This window comes from Aquarana catesbeiana, linkage group LG01 (assembly GCF_042186555.1).
Source record: "Aquarana catesbeiana isolate 2022-GZ linkage group LG01, ASM4218655v1, whole genome shotgun sequence".
In the NCBI taxonomy this organism is placed as follows: Eukaryota; Metazoa; Chordata; class Amphibia; order Anura; family Ranidae; genus Aquarana; species Aquarana catesbeiana.
Window position 1 is genome coordinate 790160414 of NC_133324.1, and position 24900 is coordinate 790185313.

Below are 24900 nucleotides of genomic sequence, written 5' to 3' on the forward strand. Positions count from 1 at the left end.
GGGTGAGAGCCCACTAGCCATCACACCCTATTCCACAGTGCACTCAATGAATGGTGAATGGTGGCACTTGAGCTCTGCCTGAGCTGGACTTTGGTAACACCCACAAATTGGGCTTCTGGCAGGGGAGAAGCAAAAGTAAGGAAGAAAAAAGAGGGTTTTTTTCATGTTTCAATACGGTTTTATTGGAGAAGCTAATACAGGTAGTTAGACATGAATATATTGACCTGTATTTATTATTTTAATGCTTATGAGAGCTCATCTTTAATGCTTTACAGTAAACCGATTGCATCTTTTGTTAGAGGTAGCCAACTCCTAATTGAGACTGTATAAAGCCAAATTTCTATTACATCAGTTGCTGCAGGCCACTCTGGGAGCCCCAAAAATCCCAGATTGCTACAGTATGTAAAAAAAAATTGTGGAAAAATTGTAGACCTAATGATCACTGTAGTGCATTCTACAAAGCTATGCTCAACTTAGGAGTTATTATTGTTGAGGATGTTTCTAAGTATTTAACACAAATTTAAATGCTACAAGTGCTCACAAATTTCAGAGGCTCCCAAAGTGCTCTGCGGCAATGGATTGTCAAGTAAGTGTTTTTGTTCGGTACTTGAGGGTGCCTACTCCTTCTTTGAATGGTTGTTTCTAGCAGTTTGGAATAGTAATAAGTGTGTTTCATTTATTTTTCATTACAAAAGCATAAAACTCCTCTAAGACATGCATTTGAGCAGTAAAAATATCCCAAATACTGTGAGCTACTAAGACCCACTTGGATGACAGTATAGGGTACTACAGCCAGGATTCTTTTTGGCTTCTGACTTGGATCACAAAATATCACAGTCCTCTTTGTCTATAAGACAGGTACACTTGAACATGTATATACACATTATTATACACAACCCGAATACTCTGTGCAAGTCTAATCCTATTATGTGTGACACAGACAAGATTTTTTTTTTGTGGGTACTGGCAAACCATACCATATTTTCTGCACATATTTTTATGCTTAACTTGTAAGACAAATAACACATGAGGCCGCATTACAGAGCACTGCATTAAACGTCTGTTTTTCTTCCTCTCTGGTAACCATTACCTTACTGATCCATCATCGTAACTTAAAGCAAATAGAACTTTTTTTTTTTTTTTTTTACAGTCTCTCATTTACCATTGTCACTGTAAGAGCTATATTAAGATACGTGGCTGGTTTCCATTCCAAGAACATGTAAAACCTAATTACTGTTTAGAAAATGTCTCTTTCATGTCAGTCCAAGGTAGTGTTGAGCCAGGTCAGGATCCAGATATGTGCCTGGATAAACATATTGCTTCAAGCACATTTGGCTGGTGATTATGGCATGGCTCAGCTTTGTATGTTTGCAGTATGTCTCCGGACCTTTTTTTTTTTTTTTTTTTTTATAGCTTTCTTTAGTGTGATGAGAAGCCTATATTTGCTTTACAGCATGCTCTAGAATATCAAGTTCCTCACTCAGTATTGCAAGTAACTTATTGATGCAGTCAGCATATCTTTTCTGTCTTTGTCAGCAATACATCAGAAAACTATATCTTAGGCTGTCTGACAGTTAACGCTCTACTCCATCATAATGCCAGTGTCATTTTCCCATCAGTGGTTAGCATGCACTTGACTCTTCACATTTCCACAGCCTTACTAGTAAAAATAGGTCAGGGGGCTGTGGCTGTATCAGGGGGCCAATGTGGTATCTTTAAATTGAACCGTAAAATAACAAAAATAATAAATCTAGCAGATAGCTGACAACATAGTCTGCCATTCATTGACTGCTGAGAAGTATAGGCTTATTAATGACCAACTAATAAACCAATACCTTACCCGCCGAAAAGACATGGAAGCCAATTTAGGTTGGAAGTAGAACAAGTCCACTGCTTTATTGAACTTTCCAAATGTACTCACATAGTCTAAGAGGCCTGTCCTTGCTGTCAGTGCCAGACAGGGATTAGACTGACCCAAGAAGTTAACTTGAGGGCAGAGCCCATAAAGCAACATCAAAAGCAACATCAATTGCCGACAAGGTCAAAACCACTAATAAAGTTGTGACGAAGCACCACAGTGGGTGGGGGGTGGATTGGTGGTCAACTCTTGTGATAGCTGAATCTCCTCAGAGCCGTGGCATGTGCCCCAGCATAGCCTTTTCCTAGAGTTCAGGCTGCACCCAGTCACATCAGGTCTCTGTAGCCGGTCCTAAGGGAGCCACTTAACTTTCCTTTTAGGTTCACACCCACAGTGATGCCATGGTTCCAGCAGTCATTTGCCCTAAAGGAGGTTCAAGGGGCATTCATTCCTTTCCCATTTCTCAATGTATCTGCATATGCGTGTACTTAGGCAGACTGACAACACTAAGCTGCTACTTGGCAATTAGCAGTTTCATTGTCAGCTGGACATGCCTTTCCCTTTAAGTCAGCCATTGGGCTTCCTTTCTGATAGACGTGATTGACAGCCAAACAGCCAATCGCACATGGCAAACCAACAATACTGCCGCTATTTGAGAAGCAGTGGCTTAGTGCACCCAGCCTGCAGCAGGAAGTGCTGTTACTGGCAGGTTCTCTAGGAAAGAAACTTTGTAACAGATTCACAAAAAAAAAAAAAAATTTTCTTCAAACCACATGAGTGAATGGGGAGCACACTGTAATGTCTTTGATGCTTTTTTCCCACTGGAGTTTAGCAGAAGAAAAAGACGCTCGTTTATGCACATTCATATGTCAGGTGTTAATGCATTCTTTTTCCCAAAATGTTTCTGATGCTTTTTTTCCACTGGAGTTTAGTAGCAGAAAAAGATGCACATTTATGCACATTCATATGTCTGGTATTAATGCATTCTTTTTGCCAAAATGTTAATTTATTCTGGCCATTAAAATGTATTAACGTGCGTAAATGCTCATAGCATTAATGTGTGTTTAGGCACTTTTCAGCGTTTTTTTTATGCTCAAAAGCTCCTCTTCTGAACGTGACTTTGGTGAGAAGTTTTTTTCTGCCTCTAAACTGCTGTAAACACCTATAATGTGCATGGACACATAGGCTAAAAAAAGATTAAAGTGATTGTAAAGGATTGTTTTTTTTTTTTTAATAACAAACATGTCATCCTTACCTCCACTGTGCAGCTTGTTTTGCACAGAATGGCCCCGAACATCCTCTTCTGGGGTCCCCCGGCGGCTCTCACAGCTCCTTCCCGCATCAGATAACCCCCCTAGGAGAAGCACTCTCCCGAGGGGGTTACCTTGTGGGCACGCTCCCGAGTCCAGCATTTGCATCCACAGACACAAATGCCGGACTCAGCCCCGCCCCCCGGCGCCCGCGTCATTGGATTTGTGCTACTATCAATCTATCCAATCAAGAGCCGGGACCCCGTGGAGAATGGGACAGCGTGTCCCCGCCGAAGAGTTGAAGGGGCTCAGGTAAGTAAAACGGAGGGGCTGGGGGGCCAGTGACTGCCAGGTGTTTTTTCACCCTAATTCATAGGATGCATTAAGGTGAAAAAACACAAGGGTTTACAACCCCTTTAAACGATTGCAAAAAGCATTTAGTAGTGTATTGTTTAAAAAAAAAAAAAAAACCTTTAAAGGTTTTGGATAAAGCAGGGAGGGGATTAGTTCCTTGTCACATTTTCACCATTTTCCTAGGCTCCCTTAAAAAAAATTATATTCACTTCCTGTCCTGCTGACAATAGATTTCTAGACAGGAAATGAGGGGGAGTTCTTATAACAGCAACACACAGAGAAATAAAAATCTCTTGCTATATGTGTCCCTGTTGCAGGTTTGTATTGCTGTACATGTCTCCGTTGCAGATTTTCATTCCTGTACATTTCCCTGATGCAGATTTGTATTGCTGTACATGCCCCTTTTGCAGATTTGTATCGCTGTACATGTCCCTGTTGCAGATTTGTATTGCTGTACATGTCCCTGTTGCAGATTTGTATTGCTGTACAGGCCCCTGTTGCAGATTTGTATTGCTGTGCATGTCCCTGTTGCAGATTTGGATTGATGTACATGTCCCTGTTGCAGATTTGTATTGCTGTACATGTCTCCGTTGCAGATTTTTATTCCTGTACATTTCCCTGTTGCAGATTTGTATTGCTGTACATGCCCCTTTTGCAGATTTGTATCGCTGTACATGTCCCTGTTGCAGATTTGTATTGCTGTACATGCCCCTGTTGCAGATTTGTATTGCTGTACAGGCCCCTGTTGCAGATTTGTATTGCTGTGCATGTCCCTGTTGCAGATTTGGATTGCTGTACAGGCCCCTGTTGCAGATTTGTATTGCTGTACATGTCTCCGTTGCAGATTTTTATTCCTGTACATTTCCCTGATGCAGATTTGTATTGCTGTACATGCCCCTTTTGCAGATTTGTATCGCTGTACATGTCCCTGTTGCAGATTTGTATTGCTGTACATGCCACTGTTGCAGATTTGTATTGCTGTACAGGCCCCTGTTGCAGATTTGTATTGCTGTGCATGTCCCTGTTGCAGATTTGGATTGCTGTACAGGCCCCTGTTGCAGATTTGTATTGCTGTACAGGCCCCTGTTGCAGATTTGTATTGCTGTACATGTCCCTGTTGCAGATTTGGATTGCTGTACAGGCCCCTGTTGCAGATTTGTATTGCTGTACATGTCTCCGTTGCAGATTTTTATTCCTGTACATTTCCCTGATGCAGATTTGTATTGCTGTACATGCCCCTTTTGCAGATTTGTATCGCTGTACATGTCCCTGTTGCAGATTTGTATTGCTGTACATGCCCCTGTTGCAGATTTGTATTGCTGTACAGGCCCCTGTTGCAGATTTGTATTGCTGTGCATGTCCCTGTTGCAGATTTGGATTGCTGTACAGGCCCCTGTTGCAGATTTGTATTGCTGTACATGTCTCCGTTGCAGATTTTTATTCCTGTACATTTCCCTGATGCAGATTTGTATTGCTGTACATGCCCCTTTTGCAGATTTGTATCGCTGTACATGTCCCTGTTGCAGATTTGTATTGCTGTACATGCCCCTGTTGCAGATTTATATTGCTGTACAGGCCCCTGTTGCAGATTTGTATTGCTGTGCATGTCCCTGTTGCAGATTTGGATTGCTGTACAGGCCCCTGTTGCAGATTTGTATTGCTGTACAGGCCCCTGTTGCAGATTTGTATTGCTGTACATGTCCCTGTTGCAGATTTGTATTGCTGTACAGGCCCCTGATGCAGATTTGTATTGCTGTGCATGTCCCTGTTGCAGATTTGTATCGCTGTACATGTCCCTGTTGCAGATTTGTATTGCTGTACATGTCCCTGCTGCAGAACTGTCTTTGATTCCTGCCTAGTGCAACTACCTTCATCAGGACTTTCGTTGAGGATACATTTCTCCAAAGCAACTCTAGAAAACAGTTAAAACAGTTAAACTCCAAAGTGGTTCTAATGCTTTCCCTTGCTATCCAAAACCGTAAAAAAAAAAGTTTTTGGCTGACATAAAGTTTAAAACTGCACAGTGAGACATAATGCCAAACATACTGAGTCATACAATTTAATTAAAAAAATCCTTATGACAACCCCCAGGGATCTCCTAGAAATAGCAGCCATTCCTACAGATAGCAGCTTTGGCAGATTGCTGGATGGGGCCCAATGGTTTTACTTTATCTAGGAATTAGGAATGTCTGAGTCTGTGAAAGCAACTCAGGTCTGATTTACATGATGATGGAAGGGTAAATTACACCTATTGCTTATAGCTGCCAATCCGATTATACATTTTTTCTTTGGGTGGTGGAAATCTGATTTCTTTCTTAGGGGTAAATGTTTTGCTTTACCTTGTGCAATGGTCTTCTGTATTCAGTGCAATACACTCTGTACTCCCCTCCTATTGTACCAAACTTTTTGACTTCTTATGGAAGGTCTAAAGTGCTTTAAAGTCTAACGTTTGTATGTCCACTCTGCTGGGGACCTTCCCATTGTTATCCCCAAGGTGCATTCATGTAAGGGAGACAACAAAACCAGAGGCAGCCTCCAATAGCATGATACCATTTTTGTTTAAAGTTTAAAAACAATTGAAATTTACTTACAAGATATAGATGCTCACATACACAAACTACAGCGCATGTATTACTTCCTAGAACCATCTGCGTTCCATTAACCTCAAGTTCAGAAGTGGAAATGACTAAACAAGCTGCCATCTTCACCAGGTCTTCCTTCCAGGTGTGCAAGCTCTGGCTATTTGGCCTAGCCGGGATATTGTTGCTCCCGCACATGCAAGCAGGAGTCACGGCCGTGGTGCAGCTCTCTCAGTGGACAGCATGCCATCTATTGAGAGCTCAGTGCGCACGCCGTGGTGATGTCACCGGGTGCTACTAAAGTGAATATCTCCTAAATGGTGCACATTTAGGAGATATTTACCGTACTTACAGGTAAGCTTTATAATAGATTTACCTGTATGTAAAAATAAATACGCAAACTTAACTACCACTTTAACTAGACCTACTGTGAACTGGGGACTGCTGCTAGTGAGTAAACCCGAATAGCAGATATTGACTTGTTTATGAATGGTACCTAGCAGGTGTAGTGCTTTCCACCCCCCTGTACAGTAATATTGTGTCATGATAAAAAGGTTCAGAAGGTTGGTCATCTTATTGTCTTGGAGAAGCCAGTGTTTATTTCTGTAGTGGAAGCAGTGTAGTAGTACCGTGGGTATTGGAAAAGAGCCACACCTCACTGTATATGACACGACACTGGACTGGGGTCCACTGAATACAGACAACTAAGTTGTAGAGTTGTGTCTTATCCTGTGACTTCAACATGGTCATTTTATACGGTATTTATCATCTCCTCACCCTTGGCAACCTTATTTTAAGCTAATGTCAATCAAGAGAGGAGGGATGGGCGGAGGGCACAGCTGCAAACTAACTACATTAGCATGGATCAACTTCCGAGCTTAGCAAGGTCAGTTTACATCAAGGAAAAAGGGAACTGGCAGGATCAACCAAGTACTCATTTTGGTTTCGGGAACAATTAAAGTGATTGTAAAGTCTAGTTTAAAAAAATAACAAACATGTTATACTTACCTCCTCTGTGCAGTTGGTTTTGCACAGAGCAGCCTGGATCCTCCTCTTTGCTGTTCCTGGCCCCTCACCCCCGGTCAAGTGCTTGCTATGGGGGCCCCTGAGCCGAGCCACAGCTCAGTGTGTCCATTCACACACGGAACCCTGACTCGGCCCTGCCCCCCCTCTCTTCTGATTGACTAACTGACTTCGATTGCGCCAGTGGCGCCGCTGCTGTGTCTCAGCCAATCAGGAGGAGAGTCCCAGACAGCTAAGTCACTGGTGGACATCGCTGGGAAGAGATGGGGCTCAGTTAAGTAATTAGGGGGTGCTGGGGAGGCTGCTACACACAGAAGGTTTTTTATCTGAATGCATAGAATGCATTCAGATAAAAAACCTTCCACCTTTACAACTCCTTTAGAGGAGAAGTTTTTTTTTACACCTTATTGCATTCTCTGCATTAAGGTAAAAAACCTTCTGTGTGTATCTCCTCCCAAGCCCCCCTAATACTTAACTGAGCCTGATCTTGATTCATCACTGTGTACGAGAACACCTCCTCCTCTCTGGGCTCTCTCTCTCCTCACTGGAGATTTAGGCAGCAGCGGAAGCCATTGAGACAAGTTGTACTGTGTGTCAATGGGCACACAAAATGCAGCTCAGGAGTGAAACCCATAGTAAGCAGGAGCACCGGCGAGGGACCCCAGAAAAAGAGCACGTTTAACCGATAGAGAGCAAATAAGAGAAATGTATTGTTAGAATTTACATACACACTACAGCAGGTAGTAGTAATATAGTAGTAGTAGTAGTAGTAGTAATACCACCCAGCAGGGCCCAATAAATGTAATTAATTTAAAGTGACACTAAAGTATATCTTTATTCCACAAATAGAAGCCATACACACCCGCTACATGATTGCTCTGTAATTTATTTTCCATGAAAATTCCTTACGGTGTTTTTCTGTCTCCTTGTAATGTACCCTGTGAGCTCCTGAACATCTGCTCTATGCACACTACATATCCCATGGTCCATAGTCCATCTTGGGAGTGAGCATGAGAGGGTGGCCATGTTCAGACATACAGTGAGACCACGGAGAATGAACGTAGCCACCCTCTAACAGGAAGTCAGATCACAGGAGGAAAAAAAAAGAATTTGGGGATTTGGGGACGTCCAATAGCAAAGAAGGGACTTTTCTCGCTTAAGAATACATATTTGAATAGATTTGATGTATTTATTTTTATTTTTTTAATATCAGAGGTTAGTGTCACTTTAATATGGTCCTCTAACTGCCACTTACGGCTGAATTCAAAATTCTAATCCTGTATAAGAATATGTTTCCTTGATAAACATTTGTATGGCTTAAGGTGGCAATAATAAAGAATTCTACATGCAACCCTGCAGAGACGTTATGTTCATTTGTAGATTTGTTAGTTAATCCCGTTATTGGCATCACTCTATTATTACTCTGGATTTGGCTGCAGATTTTTATATTTCAGCTTTAGTTATTATTGAGAAAAATGGAAGTGAAAATAAATCCATGATCTGCAGAAATGGCAGATTTAGGAACTTATGTATGATTAGTGGTTACTGACCTTTCTTAGCTAGCAGTCTGCATCTATGCATGTGGCTCTTGTCACAGAGCTATAGCCTCAATCAGCGCTTGTAACATTTACACACTCTCCGAATGATTTTCCGGATGTCCTTTCCTGCCTTCACCCAGGAACAGCAGCCTGTACGGAAGACTAACAACATAATTGTATCAGCTTAGAATGCAGTCATTGTACATTAAGTCAATAAGTATCCATGTTCATAATGCATAAACAGGATGAGGGGCAAAATTGATTAATTATATTACAATGCATATGAACAATGATATTGCTACAAACCATAGCATTCAAAGCCATGTCCTATTTGTGAAACACCACCAAGGCTTGAAGTTATATTAACCAAAAAAAGTAATATGAAGCAGTCATAAATTAAAGTGTTACTAAACCCAGGACCCTGGATTCACTATATCTGGTCTCCCACAGTACAAAGAACATGGAAATGCAATTATTTTAGTAAATATAAACTGATCAGCAGTATACAGGCATACCCCACTTTTAAGTACACAATGTGGTTTATTTACTAAAGCTGGAAAGTGCAAAATCAGGCTCAATTCTGCATAGAAACCAATGAGCTTCTAACCTTGGCTTGTTCAATTAAGCTTTGGTAATAAAACCTGGGAACTCATTGGTTTCTATACAGAAGTGAGCCTGATTTTGCATTTTCCAGCTTTAAATAAACCCCATTGTGTACTTAAAAGTGGGGTATGCCTGTATAGCACCTGTGACTTCTATCAGTCCCTGGTAACACTTGTAGGAGGATTTTTCATACTGCACTGACTGTCTTATCAGGATGCAGGACCCCCGACCCTCTGTCTGGACAGTGCTGATTGGCCCTGTGCTGAAAACATGCATTCTCCCAAGAAAAAAAAAAAACTCTCTAGCAATACACACCAAACTGAGCATGTGCAGCCTGACTCCAAATGCTCTGTGTTATCCAGGCAAGTTCTGGAGTCAGTGGATGAAGAAGAGGATCTGTGCATACAGGATCAAACAGCCTTTTTGCACAATGCAGAGGATTAACCCCTTAGGTTGCACAGTAAATATAACAAGCATGCTTTACTGCATATACAGACTGATTTTATTGTTGTGGGTTTAGTAACACTTTAACTATTTGGAAATATACTTCAGTTACTTCCTGGTTCCTTGCCTAGGCAAATGATGTCATCCCCAGAGTTTCCAGTAGAGGAGGAAGTGTTTTCTCAGCTAAGCACACTCTCCTGCATACATGCTTGAGCTAAGGGCAGATGGATTCCAGAAAGTAAATGCTACACAAATCATTTGCCCTTACGCAACAATAGCCATGGCCAGAAATGCTAATGGTTGATTTCAAAGTGATTTCCCAAGAAAATAAAGCACAGAGACATGAATGCATTGGGTAGTTTGATCTGAATAGTAAAAATGAATTAAATAGTGTTTTTGGTTTGTTGTGCTCAGATGCAGTGAAAGTCCGCTTTAAATCAGCTGCTGAAATTGCTTAATATTACTTTAAGACTTCTTTCACATGGACAGCCAGGGGGCAGTAAAAACAGGCAGTTGACCTGTGTTTTTATTATCCACCTACAAGTGGACATGGTGTCATGCAATGCCTGTGATGCTCTCTATTGAGGTGTGTCAATTTTAAAGCTACATGCAGAGTTTGACAGGTAGCAATCCTTGTTAAACTCTCCAAATGAATGTAAGGCACCAGGAGGTGGCATTATCACTTCTGGAATGCCTGCGAACCTTCTTTTACTATCCTGAATAGCGATCCACTACAGATAGCTTTGCGCTGGACCCTAAACTTTACAGCTAGTGTAAAAGAAGCATACATATGAGCGCCAAAGCCCAGGCAAATGTATTGCCCAATTCATTATTTTTATAGGTTATAAATATAAGTTTTAGTTAACACCTTTTTTAGTTACATGGTCTTAGTTCTCTGAAAGCTAGCACCAATTATTACTTAGACAATATTTTCTCTCTCTAAGTATTTCTAGATAAAGAGTTCAGCATTATTTTTTTTTGCCTTTCCTATGTTTTTTTACAACCACCTACCTGGCAGTGGAAGTTGGAGTTCCTGCGATCAATAAACATAATATTTACTCTGCCTAATCTTCCATGCCAACCACTTCAGCTGAGTATACTGCTTTAGGGCTCATGAACAAGGACATAAAAAAATGCTGCATTGAGATCCATACAGTGTATAATATGGGCCCACGCACACAGCGGTGTATAATATGGGCCCACGCACACAGCGGTGTATAATATGGGCCCACGCACACAGCGGTGTATAATATAGGCGCACGCACACAGCGGTGTATAATATAGGCGCACGCACACAGCGGTGTATAATATGGGCCCACGCACACAGCCGTGTATAATATGGGCCCACGCACACAGCCGTGTATAATATGGGCCCACGCACATAGCGGTGTATAATATGGGCCCACGCACATAGCGGTGTATAATATGGGCCCACGCACACAGAGGTGTATAATATGGGCCCACGCACATAGCGGTGTATAATATGGGCCCACGCACACAGCGGTGTATAATATGGGCCCACGCACACTGCGGTGTATAATATGGGCCCACGCACACAGAGGTGTATAATATGGGCGCACGCACACAGCGGTGTATAATATGGGCCCACGCACACAGCCGTGTATAATATGGGCCCACGCACACAGCCGTGTATAATATGGGCCCACGCACACAGCCGTGTATAATATGGGCCCACGCACACAGCGGTGTATAATATGGGCCCACGCACACAGCCGTGTATAATATGGGCCCACGCACACAGCGGTTTATAATATGGGCCCACGCACACAGCGGTGTATAATATGGGCCCACGCACACAGCCGTGTATAATATGGGCCCACGCACACAGCGGTGTATAATATGGGCCCACGCACACAGCCGTGTATAATATGGGCCCACGCACACAGCCGTGTATAATATGGGCCCACGCACACAGCCGTGTATAATATGGGCCCACGCACACAGCAGTGTATAATATGGGCCCACGCACACAGCCGTGTATAATATGGGCCCACGCACACAGCCGTGTATAATATGGGCCCACGCACACAGCCGTGTATAATATGGGCCCACGCACACAGCCGTGTATAATATGGGCCCACGCACACAGCGGTGTATAATATGGGCCCACGCACACAGCGGTTTATAATATGGGCCCACGCACACAGCCGTGTATAATATGGGCCCACGCACACAGCCGTGTATAATATGGGCCCACGCACACAGCAGTGTTATGCTCAGTAATCTTGTTTTGCGTTCAGCTGTGTACAAGTAGTAAGCTCTGCATCCCCAGCCAGTATTTATGCATTATTTTTTTTTAATTTTTTTTAATGAAAGGACTTTGGAAATATGGTATATTTTCCTTGACAACACAACATTTCTTGGGAGCCACAGTAAAATAAAGTCTACAGCTGTTCACGCGAATGTCGACATTCCCAGCCTCATTTACATGGCAAATAAGATCAGGAAAGCAACCATCAAAACAGACCCATAGCTTCAGACCGAGCAAATCCCAAGATGGCGCATGAGAACTGCTGCTTCAAGGAAGGATTTCTTCCATAACCAATAATGAGACTTCCAAAAACTGTTCCAATACCAGCACCAGAGCCAGCCACACCAACTATGGCAGCACCAGCACCAATGAATTTAGCAGGGGTATCTATGTCCCTGCTGACTGCAATGGTCTGAAATCCCCTTAGTACCAGCTGGGTACATGGATTTTGTGTCCCACTGAGGAGTGTGTTTCCCTCTCCAGTTCGGACCTCTGGCCAGGACAAAACGAATGCAGAAATTGGTCTGTACAGAGTCTTGGACCCAGCATGGATCAGCGAAGGGGTAGAGACTAACTTCACACAGGCATACATGATGGAGGGAGGTGTGTGTGTCCTTTAGCGGGGAGTTGGGTCACGGCTCAGCCCCTCGGCACCAGAGGTCGAACTGAACAGAGAACTATGCATTTTAAAGCACATTACGAACCATTTATATGAGGTTGAGTCCGGCGTCAATATCAATATTTGATTACGCCCGTGTGCATGGGGCCTTGTTTCATGTTTGGGTCTAGGGTGGACAGCAACATGGAATACTGTTAGGTTTGCCTATCTGAATAAATGGAAGTGGTAAATCTGTAGGAGAAGAAGGTGCATGTTAGTTTCCCCTCTATCAATGGTGGTTGTAATGACAGCAGTTTTGCCATTGTGCTCATCACTTCATGTATGATGTTTATCAAAAGGACAATATGGTGGTACAATGGCTAGCACTGGCACCTGGAAAGCATTTTGGTCCTGAATTCAAATTAACAGGAGGAAAACTGCATGCATTTTTTATGTTCTTCCTGTGGTTGCATGATTTAGTTTTTTTCCCACAATCCTAAAGGGACTTTGATAGCTCAGTGTTCTGAATAAACTGGGACCAGAATGTGTGAGAACATGTGAGACTATGTTAGGGTTCTTGGGCTCCACATCCCACTGGTACAGGTCGTTATGTCACCTCTTTAATGTTTTCAAAAGTGCTGTGTAATATGCTGGTTATAGATAGATAGATAGATAGATAGATAGATAGATAGATAGATAGATAGATAGATAGATAGATAGATAGATAGATAGATAGATAGATAGATAGATAGATATATATTATATATCTCACCAGACACTTTATTAGGCTTGGTAACACAAATTGCTAATCAGCCAATCACATGGCAGCAACTCCAAGCATTTAGACATCTAGATGGGGTGAAGATGACTTGCTGAAGTTCAAACCGAGCATCAGAATAGTGAAGATACAGGATTAAGTGACTTTGAACATGGCATGGTTGTTGGTGCCAGACGGGCTGCTCTGAGTATTTCAAAAACTGCTGATCTACTGGGATTTTCACGCACAACCATCTCTCCGGTTTACAAAGAATGGTCCAAAAAAGAGAAAATATACAGTAAGTGGCAGTTGTGTGGATGAAATGTATTGTTGATGTCAGAGGTCAGAGGAGAATGGGCAGACATCTTTTGAAATGATAGAAAGGCAACAGTAACTCAAATAACCACTCATTACCACCAAGGTATGCCGAATACCATCTCTGAATGCACAACACATCAAACCTTGAAGCAGATGGGCTACAGCAGCCAGAGACCACGCTGGGTGCTACTCCTGTCAGCTAAGAACAGGAAACAGGCTACAATTCGCACAGGCTGACCAAAATTGGACAAAAGAAGATTGGAAAAACATTGCCTGGTCAATTTCAGCTGCAACATTCAGATGGTAGGGTCAGAATTTGGCATAAACAACATGCAAGGCAGGATGGATCCATGCTTTTTATCAACGGTTCAGGCTGGTGGTGTTATGGTGTGGGGGATTTATTCTTGGCACACTTTGGGCCCCTTAGTACCAATTGAGCATCTTTTAAACACCACGGCTTACCTGAGTAATATTGCTGACCATGTCCATTCTTTATGACTACAGTGTACACATCTGATGGCTCCTTCCAGCAGGATAATGCACCATGTCACAAAGCTCAAATCATCTTAAACTGGTTTCTTGAACATGACAATGAGTTCAGTGCACTCCAGTGGCCTCCACAGTCACCAGATCCCAATCTAATAGCGCACCTTTGGGATGTGGTGGATTTGCATTATGGATGTGCAGCCAACAAATCTGCAGCAACTGCATGATGCTATCATGTCAATATGGACCAAAATCTCTGAAGAATGTTTCCAGTACCTTGTTGAAGCTATGCCACAAAGAATCAAGGTGGTTCTGAAGGCAAAAGGGGGGACCAACCCAGTATTAGCAATGTGTACCTAATCAAGTGGCCGATGAGTGTATTTCATTTTCTGTATAATATATAATTATATAATATAATGTGTGTGTGTATATACATATATATGTATTTTATTTGAAAGTTGGTACCAAGCAATGCCTAAATGCATCACAAAACAGAAAGAACACCCAGTAGAGCAGGCAGTGAGCACTTGTCAAAACCTGATGCTAGGCTGGACATCCAGAGTTTTATTTTGATCTGATGTTTCAGTGGGGCCCACCTTTTATATTATCTGTCTGTTTGCCTGTCTATCTACTGTATATGCACCATATTCTGTAACTATATAAATCCACTGTGGAAGGTTCATGGTTACTGAGTTTAAAGTCTAAGACCCCATACACACTAGTAGATTTTCTGCAGGTTTTGTCTTCAGATTTACCAAAACCATATAATATGAGGTCAAACTTTAAGGCCCCTTTCACACGATCGGACCGTTCAGGTCCGCCTGTCAGTTTTGTAGGCGGACTTGAACGGGCGCTCCATGTTAGCCTATGGAGCGATGGATGTCAGTGGAGACATGTCCGCTGAAATCCGATCCGCAAAAAGCAGACGGATGGCCCAACATCCGGATCTGTCGCTGGCGGATTGGATCGGGTGAGATCTGATGAAAACTTACATGCTGTCCGTTTTCATCCGATCCCTCAATAGGCAGCAGCGGCGCCTGACAAACCCCTTCCCGCTCAGTGAGCAGATAGGGACCTGTCATCCGCCGGCTCAGCGGAGATCAACGTAGAGATCTCCCGCTGAGCTGGCGGACCAAGGCGGTCTCCGTGGAAGCGGAGTCCGCCTCGTGTGAATGAGGCCTAAGAGTTTCAATTTGTATGCAATCAGGCAGGCCCTTGCACTACATGGTTTTGGTAAATCCGAAGACAAAAATCTGCAGAAAATCTAATAGTGTGTATGAGGCTTTATTATATTCAATTCCATAAAACTAGCAAAACAGATTATCTGTTTAAAATAATTCTGGCCCCCTGGGGGGTGTGCAAAGTTTGAAAACGGTATGATTTTTTTTGTTTTTTGTTCTATTGCTGTCACATTTTTTTCTATACAAACCACAAAGTCTTTCTTAAGCTTACTCAGTGTGCATCGCCATAGGGGAGCAGAGACGCCCCACATTTGGGGAGCTGTAAAGCAACAGACCAAAATCGTTCCTCTGTTGCTGGCTGCTCTGAGAATGATGCTGTGAATGAAAAGATTTATTTGTGCCCTGCGAACAATACATGTTTTCCTTTTCAACAGAAACACTGTCTTGTCAGCATCTGGTTGTCCTCACACATTTGCAATTCACGAATGACAGCTCCATGATTACTTGGAAGAAGAATGGATGTGCCTATAGAAAAGAAGCACCCGTAGATCTTTTACTGAGCTTAAATAAAAAAAGAAAAAAAAATGCTCAGCACCTGAAATCCTTTCCAACTACTTTTAGAACTCATTATTAGGGAAGTTTTGGCTTATTTTAAAGGAGAGGGCTACTGAGTTTTATTTCTCACTCAAAATTGCCTCAGTAAAGTTTAAAATTCTGTCTCTCTCTCTCTCTCTCTCTCTCTCTCTCTCTCTGTCTATATATATATATATATATATATATATATATATATATATATATATATATATATTGTATTTATATAATTTTTTTGTTGTATCTTTATGCCTTGGTCAGGTGTGTGTGCGCACCAGTGGCCACCATGTCTTACGATACATACTCAACTCCCATGATTTAGGTATAAGATGCACTAACGATCCTTACATTAACTCCAGACAAACCGTAACTAAACAATTTAATTACATACAGTATATGCATATATGTGAACTAACTTACCTGCCAAAAGATAAGTAATTCTATTCCTGACAGTCTTCTGGTGACCTGGGACTTAGGTCATTTGAGGACCTAAGTTTTCTCTACTGAATTTAATAAATATAGCTTGATCACAGCCAATCTCCAGCCTACTTACTTGACAATAGAGCTGATGGAATTATCACTCTGCTTTCATCTCCTGTGAACAAGCTATCACTGTGCAAAGCCGAAGAGCCTGACTGACTCATTGAGCCTCCATTCCATTCCCTGTCTGCCACTGGGCTTCAATCAGGCTTTCTTTATTTTAAATACAATTCAAGATGTAGCTCCATATTCCAGATATTGAGTTTAATACTGTATTGCAGTCAACTCAACTAGGGTTCTTTCAGAGGTTTATAGGGGTTCCTTGCGCTTTGGCTGATTGACCTCTTATTTGATGGTGCCTGCATAGTTCCAGGGCCAGCACCACTTGGGAAAGCCAGCAGCATGACAACAATGATTGTTTTAGCTGTTTCAATGGGTGACATTCTGACCACCACTGTAAGGGTTGGATTCTTCCACTGACCACCAACATAAAGGGCATATTTCCCATTGTCTTTCAATAAACTGGTTTTTAGTAAAGCCTCAGACGTGAACATAATTTTAGTGGCTCCTCCTTGGGTAAAGAGGTTATGAAAAAGTGTGCCATTTGTATTTCCTTTTAGATCAAGCTTATAATTATTATAGATTGTTTGGTCTTGGCACTCACATTGAATGGGAGTACTCATATTCTAATATGAGGGTAAAAGGTCCTGTGTAGCTTACAGCTGAAAGGTTACTTTCCCTGTTATAATAATGCTGGGCAGTGCTGTCAATTAGCATTGCATACTGGAGGGGCAGACACATAAGGGTTGATTTACTAAAACTGGATAGGGCAAAATCTGGTGCAGCTGTGCATGGTAGTCAATCAGCTTCCAACATCAGCTTGTTTAAATAAACTTGGAAAGAAAAAAAACCTGGAAGCTGATTGGCTACCATGCATAGCTACACCAGATTTTACACTCTCCAGTTTTAGTAAATCCAGCCTATAGATTGTTGTTTTTTATTTTTGGATAATAGCTGCATTTTTGCTAAAGGAAAAAAATAGGTAGAATTAATTGGTTATGTTGAGTGATTTCAACAGTTGCACATATTCCTATCACACTGGAATTCTTCTTTAAAATTAACAATCTTTGTATCTAGGTGGTCTATGCCTTTTTTCCGCCATGCCAATCTTTTCACCTCTCAGCTCACAAGTTAAGAATACCTTAAGCCTCTAGTAACAGAAGGAAAGGTTGGAAAGGTGAGCTTCTAGACACACAGGGAATATGTTATCCATGTAATGAGAGAAAGCTCTTGTACAAATAGGCTTTGTACACATAACATGCTATGAAACTGTACAGTGGATAGTAAACACACACATCTCTCAACAGATCCCGGAAATATATTTAGAGATCGTTTTTCAGGAGCGCACATAGCAGCGTGGCATTGGTATGTTCAGTGCGATTAACTGTTTATGTCAAGAGGCTTTCAGAGTCTTCTCTCTCTGAGATGATGCTTCCCATGTGCTATTAAAGCATTATTTGCGACCATTATGAAAGCAGCCAAGGCACAAGTGTTTAAGTAAGTGCTTGCTGGATTGCATTAGCAAACTTCCACCCTGACAAGAGTTCTCCCCTGTAATTGCATCTTCTTGAACAGATACAATTATGGAATTTATAAAAAAGTGAAAATATATATATATATATATAGATCTATATCTATATCTATATCTATATAGATATAGATATAGATCTATATCTATATATATATATAGATATAGATCTATATATATATATATATATATATATATATATATATATATATATATATATATATATATATATATATATATAGATCTATATCTATATATCTATATAGATATATATATATAGATATATATCTATATAGATATATAGTATTACTTTTATTTTAAACCCTGAATGGCATGATTCCTTGCATGTACAAGCTTAAAAGAGAAGTTGTCTTACCTCATTCTGTGGCTGAGCTGAACTGCTTAATATTTTATGAGGAAAATACTGTACTCTGCGCACAGCATGTTTCTGTGGTATGAGGTTTAACCCTTTCCGTGCCACATTATTTATCAGACATGCAGCACGCATCTACTGTTACCATTTGACCATTCAAACAGACTCCGCTAAATTGGTTTGAGAAAGAATACTGGTGTGCCCGAAGGCCAGACAGGTAGTTTTATTCTGTTCAACATGTTGGCTGCTAGGCCATGTTGGCCGTAATGAATCTTTGAAAAAAAAACACATTTGGCTCTTCTCTTTAGGCAAGGTGCTTTATATGTGTGAGTGTTCACTTTTTGCTGGAAATGTTGCACTGGCATTGCAAGTCATGTGTGGCATTGCTTGGAAGGCAGTTGAATTCAAAGGACTAAATATGATGGCTGGGTGTCACTATGATGTCACTTTATATATTGTGGGTGTTTTCTGGTTCAATAATTTTTATTGAAAATATGTCAGAAAATTTGCAGTAATAAAAAGAAAGCACCTAGTCTGCCCACGCAGGGGCTACGACTGGCGACATAAGAAACACTGATTCATAACCCTAGCATAAATGAAGGAGGGAGGGCCTCCATCTCAAACAATTACATTAAACTTAAACAGAACAGATATGTATGTCTGGGAAAACCCCAGAGTAGCCAGGACCCATGTGTCAAGGACCCCGTGTAGATAGTCCTGTACACCAATAACCAATTAAAGAGGCTAAAAAGCTCAGCAAATGAAAAGAAACAGAAAGCAAAGACAAAGATGAAAATGAAGAGTAAAGTGGGGGGGGGGTGTAGGGAAAAGGTAGGGACCGGGGATTGCCTGAGACATCTGTTAGAGTCGACCCACGCTTGTCAGAGGAAGGTCAGGGAAGGCATATGTCAACCATGGTTTCCACATTTTTAGGAATTTAGTGCGCATTTCATTAAGGATACTAGACATTTGTTAATTAAGCATCATGGCCGTCAAATGGTCTCTCACTTCCTGGAAAGGGGCTCTAGGTTTCTTCCAGGCCTGAGCAATTGTCCTTTTGGCTGGTATGAACAGATAAGATGCCAGTTTTTGTTGACAAACGAATAAGCCCAGAATAGGACGATGCAGCAAAGGAAATACAACAGACCGAACACTCGGAACATATTGTGGGTGTTTTCTTGTCAAAATTGCCTTGATCACTTTTGTGTTAACTGCAATCATTTTACATTAAAAGTGATGGACCACAATAGACCATTTTTAAGAGATTTTGACATTAAACAAAAGAAAGGCGGCATTTACACCACTGTAGGTATGAAGTGCCAACATCAGGAGGCAGACACCTCCCGAACATTCTTGCCATGGCTGAATGCTGTACTATTTTGAGCCACAAAGCTTTGACACTTTCTGTTCACCCCTCCTATTGCTTTTAGAAGCAACCCTGATGGTTCCAAGTAGTGTGGGAGCTTGCCCTTCACATTTCTATTGACCCATCACTTTGATGTACAACTTTACATGCCATTAGGAATATGTAGCATTCAGGAAGGGTCAGTCAAGCTTCAGCATTAACAGGAACTACTTCTAGGAACCTGCACTTGATACTTGCAGCAGTTTGTCCAACTTCTCCCCAGGGACAGGATTTCTTTAAGGTGACCATGTATGGACCATTTATCGATAAGGAAGGGTCGTTTAAGGATTTAACTGCCTATAGCCAGTCATTCAGTAGTGTACACCTTGCTTTGCAGCTCAACCTTTATCACTGCGCAAATGGACAGGTTAGATTAAAAAATAGTATTATAGCCCCATCCACCTTACAGTTTTTGTAGAGCTAAATGATCCAGACATTCATATATGAATTAGCCTAACTCTAAAAAAAGGCTGCCTGAAATTTGAGCCCAGTATGTTTCAGACAATCTAATCCAGCCATATATTTTAAATAAATTTATCAACAGATGGATTTTAATTATTTTTTTATTTTGGAAAATTGTATTTCATAGTACTTTGAGTTAGTCATAAATGAGTTGATGTTGAACCACAAACAAAAATTCACCAAAAATTGCACATTCTGGAGGGTCCTAGCCACCTGTGTTATTTTTTTACTGTTAAAACACCAACACAGCACCATCTTCCAGGATTCCAGAATTTACTGTTACGCCTCATAATGCTCCTTATACTAATTATACATAATCTCACATTCTTCTGATTTTATTGTATTCTATAAGATAATTATAGGAGAGTAAATTCACAGGCTGCTCACTCCAATTTTAGTTTTGACATTCTTTTTTTTTCTGTAAAACACAATGTAATTTCTAAACACACATTTAAAATATTGTTTTAATTAGTGCTAAAGATGAAACAATTAACTTTTACAAAACATTTTCCATCATTTGCTCTTTATACTTGCCTAACACACATAATTGTATCAGCATTTCATTGAAATTAAAGATCTTTTGTTAATCCCTCCCTACTCCCACCACCTCCTGGTATTTTGTATAAGTTTCACATTAAGCAAGGAGAAAAATTCAGATGAAAGGTTGACAGTTTGTTTTGCGATCAGTCACATAGCTCACATTGATCATTGTCATGTTACTTGCTGTCCATATATTTACATACTTCCTCTACTGAAGTCCGTATGGCCTCTAAAGACTGAGCCTTCGTGTGAATGTTCAAGGATGTGGAACCTAAGTCTACATTTCTAGAACAAGCCCCGGGAGATTTTATTCTGAGTTCTCCTTGAAGATTTTCCATCAGAAATTTGTGTAGGTTGTTCCCTTTCTCAGGGGAGTGGTGAAATATATGGGACAAATAACTCATGAATTGTTCCTTCTTCTGTAGTGCCTAAATATAGAATGAAAATAATGTTAATGACTATAGTCCTAAGTAAGGTAATGTAACACATTACGTGCACACATGATTGTATTTTACATGCGTAAATTTCACCTCAGCTGACCACCAAACAAATCCAAAGAGCAAACCACTTGAATTTTATCCATTGCAACTCGATAAGTAACTTGCATGCAGCATTGGGGGGTTTAGCAGTTTTATTTTGGGGCCCTTGGTTCTTGACTTCAGCACCCATCTGACAGACTATCACATAAAGCCTGTATGTTTTCCTCTTTCTAGCACAGAACTTTTGCAACCTAAGGTTCCTCAAATAAGTTGGACATCATGGGTTATATGTATGACTGTAGAGACCTTAGATTGTAAGCTTCCTCCTCCTGGTACAGGACCTCAGAAGCCTAGGAATATATTGGACCATTCATTTTTAGCCTAGATATTTCTCTGTTGGGGGGGGGGGGGGGGTGCAAAGACCATTCAGTTACAATGCTGTGAAAAAGTATGTCCCCCCTTTCTGATTTTTTAAACATTTTTTTTGCATATTTGTCACACTTAAATGACTCATCATCAAACAAATTGTATTATTACACAAAGATAACCCAAGTAAATACAAAATGCAGTTTTTAAATTATGGTTTAATTTATTAAGAAAAAAAAGCTGTCAACCTGCCTGGCTTTATGTGAAAAAGTAATTGCCCCCTAAACCTAATAACTGGTTGTGCCACCCTTGGCAGCGACTACTGCAATCAAGTGTTTGCAATAATTGGCAAAGAGTCTTTCACATTGCTGTGGAGCAATTTTGGCCTGTGTAAGCATGAATAGCCTGTGTAAGGTCATGATACAACATCTCAATTGGATTTAAGTCCATGCTTTGACTAGGCTACTCCAATGCCTAAATTTTGCTTTGTTTGAACCATTTGGAGGTGGACTTGCTGTTGTGTGTCAGATCATTGTAATGCTGCATAACCCAAGTGCACTTGAGCTTGAGGTCACAAACTGATGGCTGGACATTCTCCTTTAGGATTTTCTGTTAGAGCTCAGAATTCATGGTTCCATCAATTAGGTAAGTCGTTCAGGTCCTGAAGCTGCAAAGCAGCCCCAGACCATCACGCTACCACCACCATGTCTGACTGTTGGTATGATGTTCTTGTTATGAAATGCTGTATTAGTTTTATGCCAGATGTAACGGGACGCACACTTTCCAAAAAGTTAAATTTTTGTTTCCTCAGTCCACAGAATATTTGCTTAAAGGTCTTCGGGATAGTCAAGATGTTTTTTGGTAAATGTGAGCCTTTGTGTTTTTTTTGGTCAACAGTGGCTTTAGCCTTGGAATTCTCCCATGGGTGCCATTTTTGCCCAGTCTCTTTCTTATTGTTGAATCATGAACACTGATGTTACCTGAGGCAAGTGATGTTTGCAGTTCTTTAGATGTTGTTCTGGGTTCTTTTATGACCTCCTGGATGAGTGATCGTCATGCTCTTGGAGTATTTTTTGTAGGCCGTCCACTCCTGGGAAGGTTCCCCGCTGTTCCAAGTTATCTCCATTTGTGGATAATGGCTCTCCCCGTGGTTCACTGGAGTTCCAAAGCCTTAGCAATGGCTTTGAAACCCTTTCTAGACCGATACATGTACATTACTTTGTTTCTAATCTGTTCATGAATTTTTTTAGATTGTTGCATGATGTGTGGCTTTTTGTGATCTGTTAGCATGCTTCACTTTGTCAGACAGCTTCTAGTTATGTGATTTCTTGATTCAACAGTTCTGGCAGTAATCAGGCCTGGGTGTGGCAAGTGAAATTTAACTCATCTTTCCAAAAAATTGTGGTTAATCACAGTTTATTCATGATTCAGCATAGAAGGGGGAAAGTACTTTTTCACATGAGGCCAGGCAAGTTTTAGCTGCTTCTTGGATTTACTTGGGTTATTTTTGTGTAATATTAAAATTTGTTTGATGATCTGAATAATTTAAGTGTGAGAAATATGCAAAAAAATAAAAAAAACAGGAAAGGGGCAAATACTTTTTCACAGCACTGTAGGTAATAAATTTAAGTTGGCCTAAGGAGGTTACGGATTAAAGGAAACCTTTGTGAAAAATAAGGCTGCCATTGCTGAACTCTTAGGGATAGGTTAAGGTGTGGGGGAGGTTAGTGTTACGGTAACAGTAAATGTTAACAGTTTGGAAGAGAGTTTATTTCACATTTGTTTTTTTTTGCCAAATGTTCTGTACAGAGCTCATAGCGAAAACATTCATCTGTTTTATCAATAATGTATTATTTCAGTTCTTCTATAGTAGATTAGAGTAAATAGTACCATCCACTGATTTCCCATATCTCTGTGACGTCACTCATGAAGTTGCTGGATTACAGTTTCCTGCTCTGCCTACCTGCACTAACCATTATGGGTTTACTTTAACTTTTACCTCTCATTTAGCATGTCTTTATGGACCTTGCTTTGTGCACTGGTCCAAATAATTTGGTGGAGGGGGATTATGGTGTGGAGTTGTTTTTCAGGGGTTGGGCTTGGCCCCTTAGTTTCAGTGAAGGGAAGTCTTAACCTCCCTGGCGGTATGATTATTTCGGATTTTAGGTGCTGAAAGCGGTACAATTATTTTGCATGGAAATTTGGCGTTTTATATTGTAGGTCTGTAAATCTTAACAATAACACACTTAAATCTGTCCAAACCAGAGTCTAGTAGATATCCCGGGTATGATAAAGTTTGAAACACAAAAACATAAATTATAATATAATAAATAAAAATAAATAATTAAAAAAAAAAAAAAAAATAGTACTAAAATAAATTTCCCCACAATTCACTATCGCTCAATTCTGCAAGTGTTCTAATTTACTATCGCTGTTTTCTAGCTGGTCTAAAGCCACTTTTGACGTAAAGGGACACTTTTTGGTTGCTATGGACAATCTCCAGTTTCCAGGCAGAAAGAACAGTGTATATCATGTAAAACTGCATGCAGGGCATGGGACAAAGCACTGGGGACAAAAGGGATGTGAAATCATTTCATACAGTACTGTAATCTGTAAGATTACAGTACTGTATGTATTATGATTTTTACTTTTTTTTTAATTTGCCGCCAGGCTCCGCCCCCGTGCGTCGCGCCGCTCGCAGGGAACGGAGCCTGGCACAGAGAGGCTTCGGAGGAGGACGGAGCCCTCGGACACTGCGGGTGACATCGCAGGATCCCGGGGACAAGGTAAGTAAAGCCGCCCCAGGATCCTGCAATGCGATCCCGAGTGTGGCTCGGGGTTACCGCTAATGGTACTGAATTTTAACCCCGAGCCATCCTCGGGAATACCGCCAGGGAGGCTAGGTCATCAGCATACCAAGACATTTTGGACATTTTATGCTCCCAACTTTGTGGGAACTGTTTGGAGATGGTCCTTTCCTGTTCCAACATCACTGTGCACCAGTGCACAAAGCAAGGAGTGTGGAGGAACTTTACTGGCCTGCACAGAGTCCTGACCTCAACCTGATAGAACACCGTTGGGATGAATTAGAGCAGAAACTGCGAGCCAGGCCTTCTCGTCCACACCAGTGCCTGACCTCACAAATGTGCTTCTGGAAGAATGGTGAAACATTCCCATAGACACACTCCTAAACCTTGTGGACAGCCTTCCCAGAAGAGTTGAAGCTGTTATAGGAACAATAGGTGACCCAACTCAATATTGAACCGTATGGACTAAGGCTGGGATGCCATTAAAGTCATTAATGTGTAAAGGCAGGCGTCCCAATACTTTTGGTAATATAGTGTGCGTATATATA

General features: G+C 41.1%; 1 protein-coding gene and 1 pseudogene across 10 annotated transcripts in view; one reads left to right on the top strand and one right to left on the bottom strand.

Moving 5' to 3' along the window:
• TENM3 (teneurin transmembrane protein 3) overlaps window positions 1-24900 on the top strand; it is a 1659985-nt gene that overhangs the window by 1028325 nt on the left and 606760 nt on the right. The window lies entirely within an intron of this gene.
• Window positions 11918-12585, bottom strand: LOC141113642 (ATP synthase F(0) complex subunit C3, mitochondrial pseudogene; annotated as a pseudogene).